This window comes from Cervus elaphus, chromosome 13 (genome assembly GCF_910594005.1).
Source record: "Cervus elaphus chromosome 13, mCerEla1.1, whole genome shotgun sequence".
NCBI classification, from domain to species: domain Eukaryota; kingdom Metazoa; phylum Chordata; class Mammalia; order Artiodactyla; family Cervidae; genus Cervus; species Cervus elaphus.
Window position 1 is genome coordinate 48,238,072 of NC_057827.1, and position 23,492 is coordinate 48,261,563.

The 23,492-nt window shown below is 37.0% G+C and overlaps 1 protein-coding gene and 1 non-coding gene across 2 annotated transcripts in view; one reads left to right on the top strand and one right to left on the bottom strand.

Moving 5' to 3' along the window:
* The window catches only part of LOC122706559 (protein only RNase P catalytic subunit), a 119,026-nt gene that overhangs the window by 67,679 nt on the left and 27,855 nt on the right, over nucleotides 1-23,492 (top strand). The gene's annotated exons all lie outside the window — the stretch shown is intronic.
* LOC122707070 lies at nucleotides 2,090-2,196 on the bottom strand. Its single transcript, XR_006344601.1, has one exon. It is a non-coding gene; the product is annotated as a U6 spliceosomal RNA (small nuclear RNA).

A 23,492-nucleotide genomic window follows, 5' to 3' on the forward strand; every position in this document is an offset into this window, starting at 1 on the left:
TATCTCCTTCAGTATTACCGTAAATACATAAATAGATCATTGTCCTGTTCTCCACCAAGAAAGAAATGCAAAGTATACAACATTTTAACAGTGAGAGTATCTCTTAATGGGCTCCTAACCCCCCCAACTCTATCCTTATTCTACTGTTCCATACAACTGCAACCTTCCTGTTAGTTTTTTTTTTTTTTTAACATTTTATTATGAAAATTTTAAAAGTACATCAAAGTTTAAAGAATTTTATAGTGGATATCTACATATTCAACTCTTTGATTCTACTATTACCGTTTTACTATATTTTTTTCATTAGGTGTCTGTTGTTCTGTCTTATGTCCATTCATAAGTTTATGTGGACTTTTTCTGCATTTCAAAATAGATTACAGATATCTATATTTATACCTATTCTCTCTTGATCAGTATTTTCGTTTCTGCCAAAACTGACTGAACTCTAGTGTGTAGGCATAACCACTTCTGACTGACTCATGCAAGGCTTTACCCATATCACAAGCCTTTTCCTACAGTGCTGTTGGCCTGTATGAAGTGGTTTTCACAGAGTAGACCAGTGACATTCTAGAGGGACATTCTAATCAGCACTGTCCAATAGAAATATAATGTTATTTAAAATCTTCTAGTAGCCACATTAAAAATGTTAAAAGTGAAAAGTTCACCTGTTTGGTAAAATAACTTTAGCTTTTTTTTTAACCCATTGTAATCTAAAATATCATTTCAATGTGTAATTAATACTTTAGTAATTACTAATGAAATATTTTATATTCTATTTATATAGTAATTTTCATGGAAATCCAGTACATCTCAATTCTGATTAGTTCTATTTCAAGTGCTCAGTAGTAACTTGTAGCCAATATGTTGGACAGCATAGTTCTAGACTTTCAAACTTAATGGGTATACCATTCCTCCTCATAAATTTCCAATGTCTGAAAGTGCTGACATAGCAGTCAAATTTTCCTAATGAATGTGAAAGAAGTAGTGATATTCATCACAGCAAACCCTAATTATACCCTTTCGTGTTGAGGCCATTTTTATTCTTCATTTCCTTGTCAGAAACTTCCCATTTTTTCTCTTTCAATCACTTTTCATCTACACTCAGAGTTGGGTTATATTCCCTATACCAATATCGAGTGTATTTTATTACTTTTCTGCTGCCCTTCTTCTAATTTCAGGCTTTACCAGTTTGTCTTCTCTCATTTTTTGCTAGAACACTCTAGAACAGGTAAGATCTTTAAATTTCACTTGTAAAAATTAAAACTACATGCTAGTGTTAAAATATTAATGAGTCCAGTTATAAAAATTAAAAGTTGATCTTTGGTGGAATTGTTCTGTATCCTGATTGCAGTATTAATTAAAAGCTGTAAAATTGTGTATGTGCACCTGTATACATGCATACACACACATGCACAAATGAAGAAATTGACTAGTTGTTATGAATTGAAGTTTTTACTTTATTAGCTAGAAGAAAGACTTTTGTCTGAGTAACTGGAAAGATGTTCCTATTTATGAAGAGTAAAGGGTCTCTTATTTATTTGTCAGAAGACAGCTATATGCTTTCTTTCACCACTCACAGAATGTTTTTAATTTTGGACCATGAAGATGCTTCATCTCATTCTCTGATTTCAGTTAGTGTATTTTATCCAGAAAGTGGATAAGGAGAAGCCCCAGGTCATACAAAATATATCTGATTTCAGATACATCTGGGTGGTTTTTATTTTTAACTTTTAGCTTCTAGTTATGTGTTGACCAGCACATAGCAAAAACTTAGATTGGGAATTTGGCAAGGGTAGCAAAAATAACTAGTAATTCCGACAATGACACAATTTTGGAGGAAGAGGCTCATGTTAATAAATATTAATTGTCTTGAAAAATCTACATATGTGACTAGCTAGAAATACCTTAAGTGTTGCCTAATTCAGATGTTAGATAAATAGATTGATTTGAATCCCTGGAAGACTAAGACATGCCTACTGAGTTTTTGATAAAAGGAGCAAAACAGTTCACCTCCTCCAGTTTTCTTCAGCAGAGCAAGTCACACACTGTAGGCTTCACGACCACATCACATTGCATCTTTTTTTTTGGTAAAAATATGGAATGCTTCACGAATGTGCGTGTCATCATTGCACAGGGGCTATGCAAATCTTCTCTGTATCATTCCAATTTTAGTATATGTACTGCCAAAGTGAACACTCACATTACATCTTAATAGGACTGGCTCAGATGCCACCATGAAACTGATCAGCATTTTTAGTGGGTGTATAACACTGACAAGATTATTTTTTAATGTTTTTCTTAGATAATCATTTTATTCATGCCTTGCAATCACCTTACTCATTTACTTGTTTTTGTTTACTAACAGTTTCCCACCTACCAAGAATATAAGTTCCATGAGAATAGGGACCTTACCCCTTTTGTTCACTGCTGTATTCTGAGCACTTAAAACCATGCCTTGCACATAATGACTGCTCAGTAAATATTGTCAAAATAATGAGTGATTATCTTTATAGATTCATCAGTAGACAGCTATCAGCCAAGAGAAAATATCGCCAGGGCATCTTCTCTGTATACTTTAAAGACTGTCAGTGCTGTTGATGATAAAAGCTACACCTCATCCTTTTCACTTATCAAAATATTCATTTGTTTCTTTTGTCAATCATCTTTCGATGATGAGGAAAACACAGGGTATTTCAAAGAATATTGTCTGTCAGTGAAGCAGGGTACTATTTCAGATCTAGGAGTAGGAAAATGATAAAAGCCAAAATAACAATACCTATATTACTTTGGGAAAAGCCAAAATAGCAATACCTGTAGTATTTTATATTTTGGGAAAGAGTTATGTACTGTTTCAGAAGAAGAAGGTATTATCAATAGACAAATGTCTATTATCAATAGATAAATGCAGAAGTTGTGAAGTTTTATAAATTCTTATTCTGATTTGTGTCAAGCAATAGGCAAGAATGGACATGTCTTTCTAAAACAATACTTTTAAATGGCTGGGTGCCTAGACTGCCTAATGAGTATAGGCCTTCATACTTACTAAAGATTAGAAGAGTTATTATTTTTTGTCTTTAAAAAAATTTGTTGAAAAAAAAAATTTGTTGAATAAAAGATGGAAAGATCAGAAAAAATAAACTCTGGTTAGGATCTGAAGTGGGGCTCTGTTCCCAACTCTGTTGCTACCTCCCTTTGTGATGTTGGGTCCCCAGTTCCCTTGTTGATAAAAGGAGAAGACCAGGCTTAATAATCTTTAAAGACTCTCAGCTCTAAAAACTTAATGATTCCATCAGGCTCCCCATGAACAGCAATGCCTTTCTTCCAAAAGAGGGTGCTGTGGTTTTTCTGAGTGCTCTAGCATTTTCCTGAGAGGAACTGAAGAGAGGTACAATCTCAGCTTAATTTCCTGTCTTTAGACTTTCCGCTTTCGAGAAATACTGATTCCTTAAATTTATTTAGTTGTTTAGTTGAGGTGATGTAAACTAATTCTGATATTTTGATGTTATTGATACCTTTAAAAGCCTTTTTTAATATGTTGATTCAGAAAAATCTGGCAAATAAAATTTCTAAGAAAAAATAAAAAATACACAATCTCACCATTCAGTATTAACATTTTGGTGTATTTCTGGGTTTTTTTTTGTATCATTCAATTTTTCCCATATCTATAGCTAGAGAGAATGGGAGAGGGAGTAGAGATTTTACTTTGCTTTTGGCTTTTCCCATCTGGTGAGACTTTTTATAGAATTTGTTTTGGGAACTGTTGTTTATATAGCCACATTCTTATTCAATATTTAGGTTGTTTCTGTATTTTAATATTAAAAACAGTGATGTGAAGAATATCTTGGATGTGAATCTATGACATAATAGGTTCAGCTTTCTGAATCAAAAGCTATAAACATTTTAAGGTTCTTGATACATTTGTCAAATTGCTTTCCTGAAATATAGCCATTTTGATCAAATCATATATGGAATCATGCCATGTGTGACTTCTTATTTCTGGCTTCTTTCTCTTTTTTTAAATTCAAGTATAATTGACATATAACACCATAGTTTAAGGTGTACAACGAAATGATTGGATACTTGTATACACTGTGAAATGATCACCACAATTGGCTTCTTTTAATTAGCATGTTTTCAAGGTTTATCCATGTTGTAGCATGTATCAGTACTTCATTTCTTTTTATCATCAAATAATATGCCATTGTATAGATATACCACATTTTGTTTATACATTTATCAATTATATTATTTTCACTTTTGGGTTATTATGAATAACAATTGTATGAATATTTGTGTACAGACTTTTGTGTGGATATGTATTTTTGTTTCTCTTGGCTGCGTATCTAGAAATTGAATTGCCAAGTCATATGGTAACTCTTTGTTTAATCATTTGAGGAACTATCAGACTGTTTTCCAAAGTGACCACACCATTTTACATTCCCACTAGTAAATATATAAGGATTCTAATTTCTCCATATTCTCACTCACAGTTGTTACTGTCTTAGTCATCTTAGTGGGTGTAAAGTGGTATCTCATTGTGGTTTTGATTTGCCCTGTTGGCTAATGATGTTGATCATCTCTTAATAGGCTTATTATCTATTTGCTTATGTTCTTTGAAGAAATGGCTATTCAGATCTTTTGCCCATGTTTAAATTGGGTTAATTTTATTATTGAGTTGTAAGAATATTTTTCATATATTTTGGATACTGAACCTTTATCAGATATAGAATTGGTAAAAATTTTCTCCCATTCTATGGTTCTTTTTACTTTCTTAATGTGTCCTTGAGACTACAAAAATTTTGAATGTTGATAATGTCCAATTTATCTAATTTTTTTCTCTTGTTTTGTATCTTAAGAAACCATTGCCTAATCTAAGATCATAAAATTTGTGGCTTGTTTTCTACAGTTTTATAGTTTCAGCTCTTACATTTAGATCTTTGATCAGTTTGAACTGATTTTTATATATGGCATAAAGTATGGACCTAACTTCATTCTTTAGTTTATAGATATTCAGTTGTCTGGCATAATTTGTTGATAAATCAATTCTTTCCCCAATTTAATTACCTTAGAACTCTTTTTAAAAAACAGTTGACCACACCCTCCCCAAATCAATTGACCACATAAGTGAAGGTTTGGATCTGGACCTTCAGTTCTGTTTAATTGATTTTTATGTTTATTCTGAGGCCAGTACCATACAGTCTCGATTACTGTAGCTTTGTAGTAGATTTTGAAATTGGCAAGTATAAGTCCTCCAGCTTTTTCTTTTTCAAGATTGTTTTGCCTATTCTGAGTCCATGTGAATTTTTAGAATCAGCTTGTCAGTTTCTAAAAAGAAGCCATCTGAGATTTTGATAGGGATTGTATTGAATCTAGATATTTTTAGGTGTTTTAAAAAATAAATGATGAGGCTGACATTTTTATATGTTTGTTAACAGTTTTTTGAATTCCTATCATTTCTGTAAGTTCATATGTTTATGCTTTTTTCTATTGGGCTTATTAATATTTATTTACTTTGTATATGAAGTGAAAAGCAAAGGAGAAAAGGAAGGATATTCCCATTTGAATGCAGAGTTCCAGAGAATAGCCAGGAGAGATAAGAAAGCCTTCCTCAGCAATCAATGCAAAGAAATAGAGGAAAACAACAGAATGGGAAAGACTAGAGATCTCTTCAAGAAAATTAGAGATACCAAGGGACCATTTCATGCAAAGATGAGTTCAATAAAGGACAGAAATGGTATGGACCTAACAGAAGCAGAAGATATTAAGAAGAGGTGGCAAGAATACACAGAAGAACTGTACAAAAAAGGTCTTTGTGACCCAGATAATCACAATGGTGTGATCACTCACCTAGAGCCAGACATCCTGGAATGTAAAGTCAAGTGGGCCTTAGAAAGCATCACTACAAACAAAGCTAGTGGAAGTGATGGAATTCCAGTTGAGCTATTTCAAATCCTGAAAGATGATGCTGTGAAAGTGCTGCACTCAATATGCCAGCAAATTTGGAAAACTCAGCAGTGGCCACAGGACTGGAAAAGGTCAGTTTCATTCCAATCCCTAAGAAAGGCAATCCCAAAGAATGCTCAAACTACCGCACAATTGCACTCATCTCACATGCTAGTAAAGTAATGCTCAAAATTCTCCAAGCCAGGCTTCAGCAATACGTGAACCGAGAACTTCCAGATGTTCAAGCTGGTTTTAGAAAAGGCAGAGGAACCAGAGATCAAATTGCCAATATCCGCTGGATCATCGAAAAAGCAAGAGAGTTCCAGAAATACATCTATTTCTGCTTTATTGACTACACCAAAGCCTTCGACTGTGTGGATCACAATAAACTGGAAAATTCTGAAGGAGATGGGAATAACAGACTACCTGACCTGCCTCTTGAGAAACCTGTATGCAGGTCAGGAAGCCACAGTTAAAACTAGACATGGAACAACAGACTGATTCCAAATAGGAAAAGGAGTACATCAAGGCTGTATATTGTCACCCTGCTTATATAACTTATATGCAGAGGACATCATGAGAAACGCTGGGCTGGAAGAAGCACAAGCTGGAATCAAGATTGCTGGGAGAAATATCAATAACCTCAGATATGCAGATGACACCACCCTTATGGCAGAAAGTGAAGAGGAACTTAAAAAGCCTCTTGATGAAAGTGAAAGAGGAGAGTGAAAAAGTTGGCTTAAAGCTTAACATTCAGAAAACTAAGATCATGGTATCTGGTCCCATCACCTCATGGGAAATAGATGGGGAGACAGTGGAAACAGTGTCAGACTTTATTTTCTTGGGCTCCAAAATCACTGCGGATGGTGATTGCAGCCATGAAATTAAAAGACGCTTACTCCTTGGAAGGAAAGTTATGACCAACCTAGATAGCATATTAAAAAGCAGAGACATTACTTTGCCAACAAAGGTCCGTCTGGTCAAGGCTATGGTTTTTCCAGTGGTCATGTATGGATGTGAGAGTTGGACTGTGAAGAAAGCTGAGCACCAAAAAATTGATGCTTTTGAACTGTGGTGTTGGAGAAGACTCTTGAGAGTCCCTTGGACTTCAAGGAGATCCAACTAGTCCATCCTAAAGGATATCAGTCCTGGGTATTCATTGGAAGGACTGATGCTGAAGCTGAAACTGCAGTACTTTGGCCACCTCATGCGAAGAGTTGACTCATTGGAAAAGACCCTGATGCTGGGAGGGATTAGGGGCAGGAGGAGAAGGGGACGACAGAGGATGAGATGGCTGGATGGCATCACCGACTCGATGGACATGAGTTTGAGTAAACTCCGGGAGTTGGTGATGGACAGGGAGGCCTGGCGTGCTGCGATTCATGGGTTCACAAAGAGTCGGACACGAGTGAGCAACTGAACTGAACTGAACTTTGTATGCACTCTTTGTAAATTAACTAATTGGCCCTTACGATATTTATTGTAGATATATTCCCAATTTGCCTTTTAATGTTGCTTAGGGCTTCCCTGGTGGCTCAGATAGTAAAGAATCCTCCTGCAATGCAGGAGACCTGTGTTCAAACCTTGGGTCAGGAAGATCCCCTGGAGAAGGGAGTGGCTACCCACTCCAGTCTTCTTGCCCGGAGAATTCCATGGACAGAAGAGCCTGGCGGGCTGCAGTGCATGGGGATGCAAAGAGCTGGACATGACTGAGCAACTAACACTTCACTTTTTTTTCATGAACTTTAGTATATAGAAATTTTGAGTTTTTTAAGAAGTCAGGTCATTTTTTTCCTTTTTTTTTTTTTTTAAATTTAGAAAATCTTGCTTCTTCCTGAATTTATTCTTAGTAAAGCAAGTGAACCTTGGCCACCTTGGTCCAGAAAGCCAGGTTAGTTAAACAATTTAAAGTTAGATTATTACATTTTTAACTCACTTATTCTTAAAATATGTGTAATAGACCTGTTTTGTTAGTATAAAAAAAACAAATTTTAAAATAATTTATAATACATCAATCTATCTTAATCCCTTGGGTTTTTTTGTGTTATTTTTGTTTTCCCACAAACCTCACCAAAATATCTTGCTATTATTTGCAATATTTACTATGTTAAAAGAGTATTCTATGCACATTCCTGTCATTGTGCATTCAGCACAACAGTGTAACTTCAAGTTCTTACATCTAGCCTCCTTTGGGAAGAGTATATTCTTGATTCTCCTGTTTCTACTTTTATTTTTTGGGTTTTTTTGTTTGTTTTGTTTTTTTTTCCCTGTTTCTACTTTTAATTCTGAAATAAAAACTTTCATTTGGCTTTCTTTTCTTATGCTCTCTTCTTCTTTCCATGCATTGGAAACTGTAAAAAGAAGAGTAGTTATTCTTCTCTCTACTCACCCCCCACCCCACTGCAGCCTTTTCTTTCTCATTCTCTTTTTTTTTCTCTATTTCTCTTGTTCTTTCCTTTTGCTTCTCATTCTAATTGGCCAGCTTTGAGCTACAGAGTTTCTTCTTTTTTGTGTACTGAATTAACCCACTACCCCTTTCATCTTCATCCTTTTTTTAAAAAAATTAACTTTTATTGACTTATAGTTGATTTATAATGTTTCAGGTATATAGCAAAGTGATTCATTTATATGTATGTATATTCTTTTTCAGATTATTTTCCATTATAGATTATTACAAGATACTGAATATCATTCCCTGTTCTGTATAGTAGGTGCTTGGTGGTTGTGTATTTTATATATAGTAATGTGTATCTGTTAATGCCAAATTCCTAATTTATCCCTCACCCCTCTTTACCCTTTGGTAACCATAAGTTCGTTTTCTATGTCTGTGAGTCTGTTTCTATTTTGCAAGTTCATTTGTATCATATTTTAGATTCCACATATAAATGATATCATGTGATACTTGTCTTTTTTTTTGTCTGACTTAACTTCACTTAATATAATTTCTAGGTCCATCATCTGTTGACTTTTCATCTTCATTCTAACTCACTTTCTAAAACATATCATTCCTGGTTCTACCTTAACAACGAGTGTTGGTACTACTGACATTTTAGGCCAGATAATTCTTTGTTGCGGGGTTATGGGATTCATTGTAGGATGTTTATCAGGATCCCTGGCCTCTCCCCAGTTAAATGCCAGTAGCAGTCCCTCCCCAGCTTTCGCAGTTGTGAATACCAGTGTCTGTAGACATTGCCAGATATCATGGGGCAAAACCATCCCTCAGTTAAGAATTCTGTAATTGACAAAGCAAACCAACTATTCTCTTTCCAAAATGTGAATTCCTATCTCATCCATATTTTCTTCACTATGTTTTCTTACCTATTCCCCAAACTAGAACCAAATAAAATTCTTCCTTTCTACCCATTAGATCTATAACTTGATGCTCTATCAGAAGCATCCCTTATATTAGCCATAGCATACATTTTGGCATTATGTACTTGACCCATGAGCGATCATTTATTAATTGAGTGACCTTACATCTCTCTGATAACTTCATCTATAAAAGGAGGATAAATACCTACTCATTGGATTTTTTTTAATTTAATTTTTTTTCGCACCAAAAGCATTTTGTATTGGGGTATAGCCAATTAAAAGTGTTGTGATAGTTTGAGGTGAACAGTGAAGGGATTCAGCCATATATATACATGCATCCATTCTCCACCAAATCCCCTCTCCCATCTAGATTGGCACATTAACATTGAGCAGAATTCCATGTGCTATACAATCGGTTTTTGCTCATTGTCCATTTTAAATATAGTAGTGTGTATATAACCTTTCCAGAGTCCTTAACTATCCCTTCCCCCTTGGCAACCATGAGTTTGCTTTCTAAGTCTGTGAGTCTCTTTCCGTCTGTAAGTAAGTTCATTTGTATCATTTCTTTTTAGGTTCCACATTTAAGGCATGTCCTATGATATTTCTTCTCTGTCTGACTTACTTCACTTAGTATGACACTCTCTAGGTCAATCCATGTTGCTGCAAATGGTCTTATTTCATTCTTTTTAGTGGCTGCCAACTCATTGAATTTTAATGAGAATTAAATAAAAGAATGGGCTTCCCTGGTGGCTCAGTGGTAAAGAATCAATTAAGAGTAGATGTGTATCACCATCATCACTACTCCATTGCTTACATCCTCTATTGAGCTGACTTTGAGATGGCACATAGGCATATCTCAAAAATTGTCCCTGATTCCACCACGCTCTTCTTTCAAGCTAAAACTAGTCCCTCCCTCCTTGGAATCCCTTGGAAAAGTATTTTCTCTTTTTCTTGTAGCACTTGGCACTCTTTACTTTATGTTATAGTTATTAATGTACATGTCTTTTCTTTACCACTTGTCATTCTACTCCTTACAGTTTTCAGTGTGTCTTTCACCCTCATAGTCCATCCAACACATTCTCACATAGTACAGTAGTATTAAATATTTTGAATAAATAAATTTAGAAACTGAACTGGTGAACAAGCTCAGGTGTTATTGAGTTCAAATTCTACAGGCCAATACATTCAAGAGGCAAGGTTTTGGGGCCAGGAATAGCAACTTTATTGGGAAAGCCAGCAGACTGCAAAGATAATGGACTGGTGGCCCCAAAATCATTTGCCCAAGTGTCAGTGCTACTTCTTTTTCAGAACAGAGAGAAGGGTAAAGAAGTAAAGCAAAAACAAACAAAAAAAAACAGTAAGTTGTTGCAAATATTTCCTGGTTCTGGCCAGACTTTAGAGGGGATGTGCTAATTTTTTCTTTCTTGCAGCCCTTCACAAGTGGGCCTGGCCAGGATGTTTCCTGTGAACTTAAAGATTTTAGTTTAACATAGGCATGGGAGGCAGGGTTCCCAGAAATGGACCATTATATATACTTTAAGCTACAGGCAACATCCTTTTAGGGATGGCAGCAAAAGCAATAGAATACAGAGGTTAATGTAAAATAAACAAATACAATAAGGATTTAGATTTGTTCTTCCCTATTACAAGGGTAGCTTATTCTAACACCAGCAGAATAGTAATGTGGGAGACAGGATGACAGACTGGTTAAGAGCTCATACCATAGTTAATGGGGTTTGGATCTACCATGTATTATCTGTATGCAACCCAACTCTTATCATATACTGGACTGTTCAATAAAATAGTTTTGTGATCAGCAAATAAAACTTCAGTGGGAAAAAAAATTCCTTTTTATCCAAAGTATTTTGTCTTATAAAAGTAATTTAGAGATGTAAATAACACTCTTTGGTGCCATACAATCAAGATGTATCCCTTTGTTTTAGTTGTACTGTCCCCCTTTTTAATTAACCACTAGGAAATAGGTATGAAATTGGAACGTCATTATTTTGGAATACTTACATTTTCTTCAAGAACTCGTGAAGTACTACTCATAGACTTTTCTAAGCCCCTTTTGTAAATTAACAGCAAATTAAGGATAGAGTGAGATGGACCTATAGTGACATTTTTTTCTACAAAGTGACATAAAGCATACATGAAAGCTAGGGCCTACATTTGAAAGTGTTTAGACTCTGGGTGTAAACAGATTCTAACATTTGAAAGTGTTTTCTACATTTGAAAAGTGTTTTGTGGCCATTCAGAAGATAGTTTGGATCCTACCTGCATAATTTGGCTCAGCTACCATTTCCTATGTGACCATGACATTACGAATGGAGTCCACATCTAACAGCACCCTACATGTTAGACACAGCCTCATGTATTTTCTAGAGACAGGCTGGTACTATGAATTTTATAATACCACAGTGAATTTACTGGTGAATTTATGTATGCTTACTTGCTTGTATCAAAATGTATCTTCTTTTGTCTATTGCCTAGAAAGTAGAGGTATCAGTTTCTAGAAACACTGCAGAAAAACTTTCCTAAGTGGTGGCTTTCCACATGGACCCTGTTATTATTACTTTTTTCCACTAGGCAGGAAGTGACTAGAACAAAGATTCTTAGATTTAGAAGATCTTACAAGTCTACTTGTCTGAGTACCCCCTGCCTCTGTCTTCCTGTGACTGCCTTATCTGTCTCCTGGCTTCTTTCCTTCTGTCTCTTACAAGGTTATTGGATGCAGGACTCACCTGGATAATTCAGAATGATGTCATCTCAGAGATCCTTAACTTGATTACACTTGAAATTTATTCCCAAATAAGATCTCATTCACCAATTAAGGCCATGGATATGTCTTTCTGAGGCTCACTGTTCAGTACTGCACCCCCAGTCTTGCTCCACATTCTGCCAGGTTCACTTTACAGCATGCTAACAAATTGTGAAACATTGATAAGTATTTGGTGATAAGTATTTTGATATGCTGATGTGTTAAAAAGCAAGAGAGTTCCAGAAAAACATCTACTTGTGCTTTATTGACTACGCCAAAGCCTTTGACTATGTGGCTCACAACAAACTGTGGAAAATTCTTATAATGAGATGGGACTACCAGACCACCAGACCTGCCTCCTGAGAAATCTGTATGCAGGTCAAGAAGCAACAGTTAGAACTGGACATGGAACAACACACTGGTTCCAAATCGGGAAAGGAGTACATCAAGGCTGTGTATTGTCACCCTGCTTATTTAACTTATATGCAGAGTGCATCATGCGAAATGCTGGACTGGATGAAGCACAAGCTGAAATCAGTATTGCCAGGAGAAATATCAGTAACCTCAGATATGCAGATGACACCACCCTTACGGCAGAAGGTGAAGAACTAAGAGCCTCTTGATGCAAGTGAAAGAGGAGAGTGGAAAAGTTGGCTTAAAATTCAACATTCAGAAAACTAAGATTGTGGCATCTGGTCTCATCACTTCATGGCAAATAAATGGGGAAACAATGGAAACAGAGACTTTATTTTGGGGGGCTCCAAAATCACTGCAGATGGTGACTGCAGCCATGAAATTAAAAGACGCTTATTCCTTAGAAGAAAAGCTATCACCAACCTAGATAGCATATTAAAAAGCAAAGACATTACTTTGCCAACAAAGGTCCATCTAGTCAAAGCTGTGGTTTTTCCAGTAGTCATGTATGGACGTGAGAGTTGGACTATATATAAAGAAAGCTGAGTGCTGAAGAATAATGCTTTTGAACTGTGGTGTTGGAGAAGACTCTTGAGAGTCCCTTGGACTGCAAGGATATCCAACCAGTCCATCCTAAAGGAAATCAGTCCTGAATATTCATTGGAAGGACTAATGCCGAAGCTGAAACTCCAATACTTTGGCCACCTGATGTGAAGAACTGACTCATTGGAAAAGACCCTGATGCTGGGAAAGATTGAAGGCAGGAGGAAAAGGGGATGACAGAGGATGAGATGGTTGGATGACATCACCAACTCGATGGACATGAGTTTGAGCAAGTTCCAGGCGTTGGTGATGGAAAGGGAAGCTTGGCGTGCTATAGTCCATGGGGTCGCACAGAGTCAGACATGGCTGAGTACTGAACTGAACTGTATGTATTAAACGCTAAGGCAGAGAAGGAACACCTAGATCAGTAGTGAAGAAGTGATATCTAAGGTGAAAACGAAAGATCAAAAGGAAGGAGAGAGGAAGGAGGTGGCTAGATTAGTGTTCTGGGCAGAAAGGAGCACCCATACTCACTTCCTGTTTTAGAGCCACACCTCCTACAGGAGAAATCAGAAATGGCACCTGAGAGTTCCTCTTGTTGCTCCCTAGCAAGTAGAGGCAGGTGTGAGCCTGGGGTGAAGAGAATGAGTCACTCATCCCAGCTACAGCATTTCAGGGAATGCCAGAAAACCTCAGTAATTAAGGACTGTTTTAGTGCAATATTTTTAAGAGTTACAATTAATGTAAAAAATCCATGAAGAAAATAACAAAAATTTAAAGAAAGAAGGATCAGTAGTATTGATTTTCTCTTTTGCCTCAGGCAGCAATACAGTTTGGCATTGTTCATTTGCTAAGTTGTGTCAGACTATGTGACCCCATGGACTGCAGCATGCCAGGCTTCCCTGTCCTTCACTGTCTCCGAGTTGACTTAAAACTCATGTCCATTGAGTCGATGTTGCTGTTTAACCATCTCATCCTCTATTGTCCCTTTATCTTGTCCTCAGTCTTTCCCAGCATCAGGGTCTTTTCCAACGAGTTGGCTCTTCACATCAGTTGGCCAAAGTGTTGGAGCTTCAACTTCAGCATCAGTCCTTCCAATGAATATTCCGGGTTGATTTCCTTTAGGAATAACTGATTTGATCACCTTGCTGTCTAAGGGACTCTCAAGAGTTTTCTCCAGCACTACAGTTCAAAAGCATCAATTCTTCAGCATGGCACTGTTTTGTGACTTTCTTTAAATTTTAATATTTTATTCGTCATAGATTTTTGCATCAATTTTGACTTTTAAAAATACTGCATTAACATACTACTTATCTTGATTAGTGAGTTTTTTGGTGCCCCTTTATATTGTGTGTTCAAGGCTAATCAGTTCCTCAGTCACTTCACCCGGGTCCCAGCCCTGTAACTTAAGACGCACACACACACAACATGCTTAGCCCGTTGCACAGTCTCTCCTGGGGCTTGACTCTAGAGGGCGTAAAGACAGAGATGTGGTTAGAAATATCATACAGCAGTGGCAGTGGACATCTGTATTCTACTCCGTTGTGACTGTGTGATGTGCGTGCTCAGGCACACCTCTGGAGGCTGTCCCAGAGGCCTTGTGTAACGCCCCTCCTGTGCCATGATCTTGGTCATGTACTACTGTGGCCCCCTGTTGGTCTTGCTCCTTTTCTGAGCTGGTGGTGTTGTGTTCAGAATCCATATTCCCTTCCTTTTTGAAAATCACAATCATCTTTGTTTATCTCCAAACATCTTTGTTTATCTCCTCCCTGCTTTAGAGAAAACCAGTAATGGCTGAATGATTGTATGTGTATGTTTTCTTGGTACCTTAGGATGAAATTCAGCCAGGGCTGGAGAAACGAACTCACTGGAGAGAACTTTTTTCACTCACTTCCCCTTGCCTTGTACTTCTTTTCTCATTCAGCCTTTGACCAGAATTTCCAGCTTGAACATAGTTTTGAACATTTATTATTTTTAGTCATCATTTCATAATACTGTACTGTCGAAACATAAATAAAATGACTTTTTTTGCTGTCTATAACTTAAAAATAATAATAACAGCTAGTCATTGGCCCTGAATATGTGAACAGCAGAGATTAATGAGTTCCAGACTCAGAGGATTTCACAAGTGCCAGAGGCATCCATGGAGGAAACAACAGTGTTTACCAAGAAACAGCTGGAAGATTTAGAGACATTATTCAGTAAGAACTTATGTCCAAACTCCAGCCTTGGGAAAGAATGGTCCCCAAGCTGTCATATATCCAGCAGTAACTACAAGTCTGGTTCAGGAACTTCATAGCAAAACTCAGAAAATAAAAATTCAAACATATTTGGTAAAAGCAACAAGAAGCTTAACAATAACAATTACCTAAGGGAGAGGTCAAGAGAAATATTGATACTCCTCACTAGATTCACTTATGAGGCCTGTCCTGACTCCCTGACTTCTATAGAGCATTTGGCACCCTCAGTCCAACTTAGCATGACCCTATTATTTACTATTTTTTTAAATTTATTAGCATTATTTCTAGGTTGTCCTGGGTCTCCGTTGCTGCACCTCCAACCCACATCTCCATCTAATCTGTGAACACTTTGACATTTACTCTCTCCGATTCTGAGGTCCTCACATGTGAAAGATTTCCTTCCTTTGCTGTTACAAAGTCCAAGCAAGCAAGCACTTGTCACTCCTTCATCACCTACAGTTTCCTCCCTGTCAGTCCTGAATAGCAGTTTTCTCTGTCATTTCCTCTGCTTTCTGAGAAATTGTCAATATGGTATCAATTTATCAGGTGTTCTACTTTTACCAGAATGAAACCTCTCCCCAGTGCCGGGAGAGGTGACATTTCCCGTTACTGCTGTACATTGTATCTGTTTTGTAATCTGTATTAGGAAAGCATCATTGTGTGTCGACCACAATAGCATCATTAGAATAAAACATACCTTTCCAGTGTCGTGGGTCTCACTGACACTTGCCTCCTTGTGTTAACCTTTCAAGTTTACTTTTCTTATTATTCATGTTCTAGAGATTGTTAATTAGGAACGAGGCCATAGCCTGCTCTCTACTTGATATTTTTGTTGATAAATTATTTAAAGGCTCTACTATAGTATTCTTTAGGTGTCATATCAGCACCTCTATGTTGGAGCTCTTCTTGATTTTACGTTATTTTATTGAGACTTCTTGGGGGCTTCTCAGGTGGTGCAGTGGTAAAGAATCCACCTGCCAGTGCAGGAGATGTAGGTTCAATCCCTGGGCCAGGAAGATCCCCTGGAGGAGGGCATGGCAATCCACTCCATTATGTTTGCCTGGAAAATTCCATGGATGGGGGAGCCTGGCAGGCTACAGTCCATGGGATCGCAGAGTTGGACAGGACTGAATGGCTGAACGCACAGAGACTTCAAACACCACCCAATCTTCTGCATTAACGCTTCCTGTCATATACCTAATATGAAATGATATATATCCTCTTTTCCCTCTCATTTCCTGTGGGGCGTGGCAGATTTGGAGGAAATGAACACTTAGGAAACTTGATCAAGAGTTTTACTATTTCCTGGATAACTGTCTTTTAACTTGCATTATAGAGGCAGAGTTAGAAATCATACAGGGGAAAAGAAAAAGAAGGGCAGAAAATAAAGTCAAAGCAGAGCTTCTAAAATAGAGAACTTTGAAAGTTTTGCCTAGTGTTATCATGATATCTGGGGACCTTCTCACTCATGGGGGCCAAACTTTTTCTTAAATCAGATGAAATCTCAACTATTTACAACAGATTTTATTTTGCAAACATTTATTTAACACTGTGAGACATATATCAAAGGTGCTTTATAAATGATATTTCAGTATATTGGTTATTTAATCCTTATAACAAATCCTCCTGTCAAAGAAGAGCTAGTACTAGTTTCCATTTTATAGCTGAGAAAACTGAGAGTTATGTAATATCTCTAAGGTCACATAGCTAGTAAGTAAACGAGCTGAAATTAGAATTCAAGAAATCTTACTTTGAGTCTAGTGCCCTAAACACTGCATAATGCAACCTTTCCAATTTATTTTCTTCCTAAAATTCCAATGGAGAAAAATGTTACAGCCTATATCAGAAAATACCTGATGAGCATGAAACATTATTTAAAAAACAAACCAATTAAGGACTTTGTCGTCTGTGTAGTGCGTTGATCTTTGTAGTTGTAACTTCCCCCAAAGCTGCTAGTTACAGTAATGTTCCCTCCCTGTTGTGTGTTGTCTGTTTGTTTCTCCCACGTGTATCCCAACTTTCAAATGACATGGTTTATCTAGCTCTTTTCTGGGTGTTTTTGACCACAAGCTCCTTTTTCTAGGTTGTGGTGTATTATGGGATTGTGTGAAATTGATTATGTTCAGGGTTAGACTAATGATGTCCTTTCATCTGTTTCTCTTTTAGCTTAATTGTAATTCTTGTCTGCTGATTTTTGTATCTATCTGTGTTCACATCTAATTTACTTTTTCATGTAGATTTTGCTAGTATCAGAAATTAATTCTTTTATATGTCTCTGCATCTGTTTTCTGTTCCTCTTTTCTAAGTGTGTTAATCTCAATTGTTTTAACGGAAACTCTTACAGTTATTTTCATAGAGTATAACATACCACATACATAAACTTACCAGGTATTCTGAATAAATCTACAAAGGCTTGGCTACTTTGATAGTCCATTTTTCTATTTCAGTAAAGGGAGCCCCAAGAAACAAAGTTAGTAAACATTAAGCTAAGGATTCTTTTTAATACTTGCCTTTCTTCTCAACATTTCGCATATTTTAAAATTTGTTTATGCTTTCCTTTTTGGTAGTTGTGACATCTCTCTGGCAACAGTACAACCTGCCTAATCCATAAATTGAAGTATGATTAGAAAAGAGCTTAAGAAATTTAGCTCCTGGTGAATCACATACCTTAGCCTGACCAAAGTTCTAACAAGCTGAGGCATTGTCACTAGAATGCTGGTGACTTAATGACAATTATTATGACTTAATTATTACTCTCATAAAACCTGTGAATTTAAATATGTATATTTTACATTAGTTGCCATAGTTTTAGCTTTACTTGTGCAAGAAGTATTTACCAAAGACCCTCTATTGTTCATTTTTGTGCCATGATGTTTCTCAAAAGAACTGTTTGGTTTATTATGAGCCATATTAACTTTCAAATGTAAACATTTATTATTTATTAGATTGACTTCCTGTTCTGTGCCAGGTATTGTGACATGCAAAGATGAACAAAATACAGTTCTTTCTTTGTCAAGAAGTTTACAATCCTGTAAATATTTAAATTCTTAATATGTAGAATATTTATAAGGACCTTAAGAAATGTTTAAGGAAAGAGCTTAAAAAAATGCATAGGCTAAGGAAAACTGCTTCTAGCTAAGGAGGAATCAAAGAATGCTTTATGGAGACATAGGCATTTAATTTGAGTCAAGACAAGTAGGTTTTAAGAACTAGAGTTAGGAGATGGAAAAGAAGACAGGCTGATTCCACATCTGCACTATTTTTTTTTTTTAATTAATTAATTAATTTATTTTTTCAGTGGGTTTTGTCATACATTGACATGAATCAGCAATAGATTTACACGTATTCCCCATCCCGATCCCCCCTCCCATCTCCCTCTTCACCTGTTTCCTCTGGGTCTTCCCAGTGCACCAGGCCCGAGCACTTGTCTCATGCATCCCACCTGGGCTGGTGATCTGTTTCACCATAGATAATATACATGCTGTTCTTTCGCAACATCCCACCCTCACCTTCTCCCACAGAGTTCAAAAGTCTGTTCTGTACTTCTGTGTCTCTTTTTTTGTTTTGCATATAGGGTTGTCGTTACCATCTTTCTAAATTCCATATAAATGTGTTAGTATGCTGTAATGTTCTTTATCTTTCTGGCTTACTTCACTCTGTATAAGGGGCTCCAGTTTCATCCATCTCATTAGAACTGGTTCAAATGAATTCTTTTTAACGGCTGAATAATATTCCATGGTGTATATGTACCACAGCTTCCTTATCCATTCATCTGCTGATGGGCATCTAGGTTGCTTCCATGTCCTGGCTATTATAAGCAGTGCTGTGATGAACATTGGGGTGCACGTGTCTCTTTCAGATCTGGTTTCCTCAGTGTGTATGCCCAGAAGTGGGATTGCTGGGTCATATGGCAGTTCTATTTCCAGTTTTTTTAAGAAATCTCCACACTGTTCTCCATAGCGGCTGTACTAGTTTGCATTCCCACCAACAGTGTAAGAGGGTTCCCTTTTCTCCACACCCTCTCCAGCATTTATTGCTTGTAGACTTTTGGATAGCAGCCATCCTGACTGGCGTGTAATGGTACCTCATTGCCACATCTGCACTATTCAAATAGCACCATGTAGCCAGGTAGTACTTAGGAGATACAGGGTAAAGAGTCGAGGGAAAGTAATAAATATCACCTAATTTCTTTTTCTTTTATCAACACATGGCAACCTTAATGTGATATAATTTGAGAGGAAATATGAAATTTTATACCCAGTTGAGAATAGTTGGTTAAACAAAGCAGAAAATTTCTCATTGTCTTCTTAATACTTTTGGCTTTTTGTTTTAGTTGCTAAGTTGTGTCTTGACTCTTTGCAGCACCATGCCATGGACTGCAGCCCACCAGGCTCTTCTGTCCATGGAATTCTCCAGGCAAGAATACTGGAGTGAATTGCCATTTCCTGCTGCAGGGAATCTTCCTGACCCAGGGATAGAACCTGTGTCTGCTGCACTAGCAGGTGGATTCTTTACCACTGAGCCACCAGGGAAGCCCAGTAGTATTGTTTATCTATCTCCAAAATCAAATTCTCTTTTTTTTTATTCTAAAAAATAGTTTTAATGGAGTCCACTTATTTACCATAAAAATTATGTTATAATAACATAACACATTGGTATATGGTCCTCTTGGGAGCATGAAAGCCATCTGTGGTCTGGGATACCTTCATTTAGGTTTCTCTGCTTTTGTCTGTAAATCTGAGTCTGTTTGCTTTTTATATTCTTCCTCTTCTGTCCTGTCTATCCCTAGGCTAACCTACTGGTCAGAAAAGAGGAATCCCACCAAAAATAAGAGATTCTTTTTACTTCTTGGAGAGTCCCAATTTGTATCTCACAGCAAAATGAAATAAATGGAAATTGGGGAATATTTAAAACATTTCTTAAAATTATAGTTCAAATTATAAATTATTTTTTCTTTGTTGTTCATAGTTACATAACATGTTATTTAAGACTTAGTTCATAAGCTGTAGCTTTACAACATTAATTTTTAAAAGTTAATAACCAGCCCATTGAGTATTATTGCCTTTCTTTACATGTGATAAAGAGAAAATATACCATGTAACTTTGATAAATGCATATGTTTAAAGGGTACAAAAATGTAAGCCTATATAGTATGCCAGGCTTTCATTTCAGTTATTTGACCCCTTTAAGAAAACCATGATTCCTGCATGTACTGTAGATGGCAGTACTTGGGTGGAAAATATAAGCAATACAAGAGATTTGAGAATGATTAGCAGGTGATGTCTTAATGAGTAAAGTTCAATTGAAATGTTCTTTCTTTGTTAATTTTTCTCACTCACTGAATTTTTTTTAAACAATCATAAACTTTCTTTTTCACTCATGCTGTTTCCATTCAAGTTTTCTTCCACCATCACCTGACCTCCCTCTTCACCCCACTTTGGTTTCAGAAATCGCATGTTTATACAACCATTTTCTCTTTAGATGGCAGTGATTGGAAACTAGTTGATCAGGCCCATGATAGGGTCCTGTGTAGTTCTGTATGAGTATTTTTCCTTAAGCAGGTCGAGTACCAGATGGCATTGCTGTAAATTCTAACAGGGACAAGGAAACACTGTCACATGTGTTTCAAATACACCTTCATTACAAATCTACAGTTCCAGGGTCAGTGAAGTCTGTCTTTGCATGGAAGGAAGAAGCTCACTCAGGAATATGAAAAGTTATCTTGTTCCCCCTAAGCATTGGGAATTTTGCTGCAGGGTTCTTTCAGTAAATATTTACTGAATGCTAATTGTATGCTGTGCATTGTGCCGGGTAGGCATATTATGCATTATGTACATGAAAGGATAGGGTACCTACCCTCAGACACCGTACCCAAGTATAACGTGTGATAATTCCTATATTAGAGGCATGTAGAAGATACAATAAGACATAGAAGAGAAATAGATGGGTGTAACAGACATAAAAATAATCACAAAATACTTTCCTTCCATGTTTGCTGGCGTCAGACTCCTTCAAAGCACAACACTTGAGGAAGCTGCTATTGTTCTATCAAAAAAGACACAAGAAGAAGCCTATTTCCTGTCCATAGAACAGAGGGAGAAGTGCCTAAGAGTCTAACTAGAAGTGGTATGAGTTAGGCCATGTGTATGTGCTCAGTTGTGTTCAACTCTTTGCGACCCTGTGGATTAGAACCCACCAGGCTCCTCTGCCCATGGGATTCTCCAGGCAAGAATACTGGAGTGAGTTGCCATTTCCTACTCCAGAGAATCTTCTCAACCCAGGGACTGAACTTGAATATCTTGCTTTGCAGGCAGATTCTTTACCACCGCACCACCTGGGAAGCCCATAAGTTAGGCCACCAGGTGTGTAAAGGAGGATAAGGGAATCACACACACTTTCTTGTTCTTAACTCTTTAGAAGGTTGCCCAAGAAATGGCCAATGTTGGTTGCCTCTGGCGTGAGGAGCTAGGTGGCTGGGGCATAGCATGGGAGAGAAACTTTTAATTGAATACCTTTGATTTCTTTTAGAGTTTGAGCCATGTGAATTTATTACCCAGACAAAAATAAAATTAATGCTTTACTTCTTTGGTACATCACATTACCATATTTGAGGAGAATATATACTAGTTGTCTTTTATTTGGTGGGTTGTGTAACCTGCTAAAACTCCTAAACATGTAGTGGACAGGAGAAAAAAGATGTGCTAAGGATCACTTAGGCATCTGTAACATTTTTTGTTTTGGTTACAGGAAACTTCCTACTCTTACTTTTCATAGAGCTCAACTAGTAAGTATATCCTGATAAACATCAAGTGGCTGAGTGGGAGTGGTTCCTCCCAGAGAAGCCAACTATAGTTTTGTTTTGTTTTTTGAAAGAGCTGTGTGTTTTTGTTTGGTTGTGTTTTAAAGGAGATTACAGATGGTGTGTGCCCAGAAACCCTGGCACAAAACAGATTGTGAACAGAAAAATGTGGTTAAGTCCCCATGCATTGCTTAGAATTTGGAGCAGCTTAGCAGATTTTCTTCTTGAGATGAATTGTTTGTGATATGCCATTGGAGGACTCATAATAGGATGTGTAGCGGCATCAGCTTTCTTGAAATAAATTTCTGTAGTTGAAATATTTTTCAAATACTGAGTATTTTAAAAGAAATCCCATTGAAGAAGCCATAGCCCATGTCCTTAGAAATTCAGTGTATGTTTATGGTTCATGTAAAGATGATGTTGGGGGTTGTAAAGAAACAGAACTTTAGTTGAAACCTGATAAATAAAATAGAATGAAAAGTATATACAAGGAATAGTACAAGTTATGTATTTTATATAAATGCATATATGCTAAAGCTCAAGATATGGCTGGTGGACATTAACTGGTTACTCTTTATTAACTGTGTTACTACTAATTGAATAATAAAACAGCTAACATTATGATTGCATATAACAGGTTGCAGATCACTTCTGATGTGTTTATCTCACTTGATCATTTTCAGGAATTTATTTGTGGTAGTTTCATATTATAATGAAAATCACATTTTTTCATCTGACTCCCATCTCTCTATATGGTTATGACCATGCAGATGCTTTTGACAGAAAAAAAAAGCAGTTGAGTGGACTTTTCTTGACATACTCATCCTGTTAACTGAGAAGAAAAATCTCTATACGGTAACATCCCATCTTTCCACCCCTTTTTTATATACTTTTAGCTCTGCCCTTCGTAAGTCCATGCCGAGCACTGTAACATGTGGCAGGACTCTCCAGACTGGTTCTGCCACCCCTTCCTCCTGCTCCTTCATAGCAGGTAGGATTCCTTTCTAAAGTGGTGGAATTTTTTTGACCCACTTGACATCTTCCAATCATAAGGAATCATGTTCTGACATACACTTCGTCTCTCTTCTCTGCTCTCCAACTTGTTTTCCCTTTTCGTTGATTCATTAATTCATTCACCCGCTCAGATATTGATTGATCATCTTAAGCACCAGGCCCTGTTCTTTGTGCCAGAGATACAGCAGTGAACGGAATAGAGAGAACTCCCTGTCCTCATGAAGCCCACCTTGTTTTTACTACATGCCTACCATCAGACTTGCTGCTGTGGATAACCTCCCAGGTTCCTCTCACATTTTCGTCTGTGTGGATATTGCCCCCAGAGTTGGGTGGTGCGTGGCCAGCTCAGCTCCACACAGTGATCCTGTCTACCCTGCTAAATAGACTGTCTACCAGTCAAAATTCATTTCTTATAGTAAAGTCAGTCAGTTGCCATGTTCCAACAGTGCCCAGAATGCAACCCCTT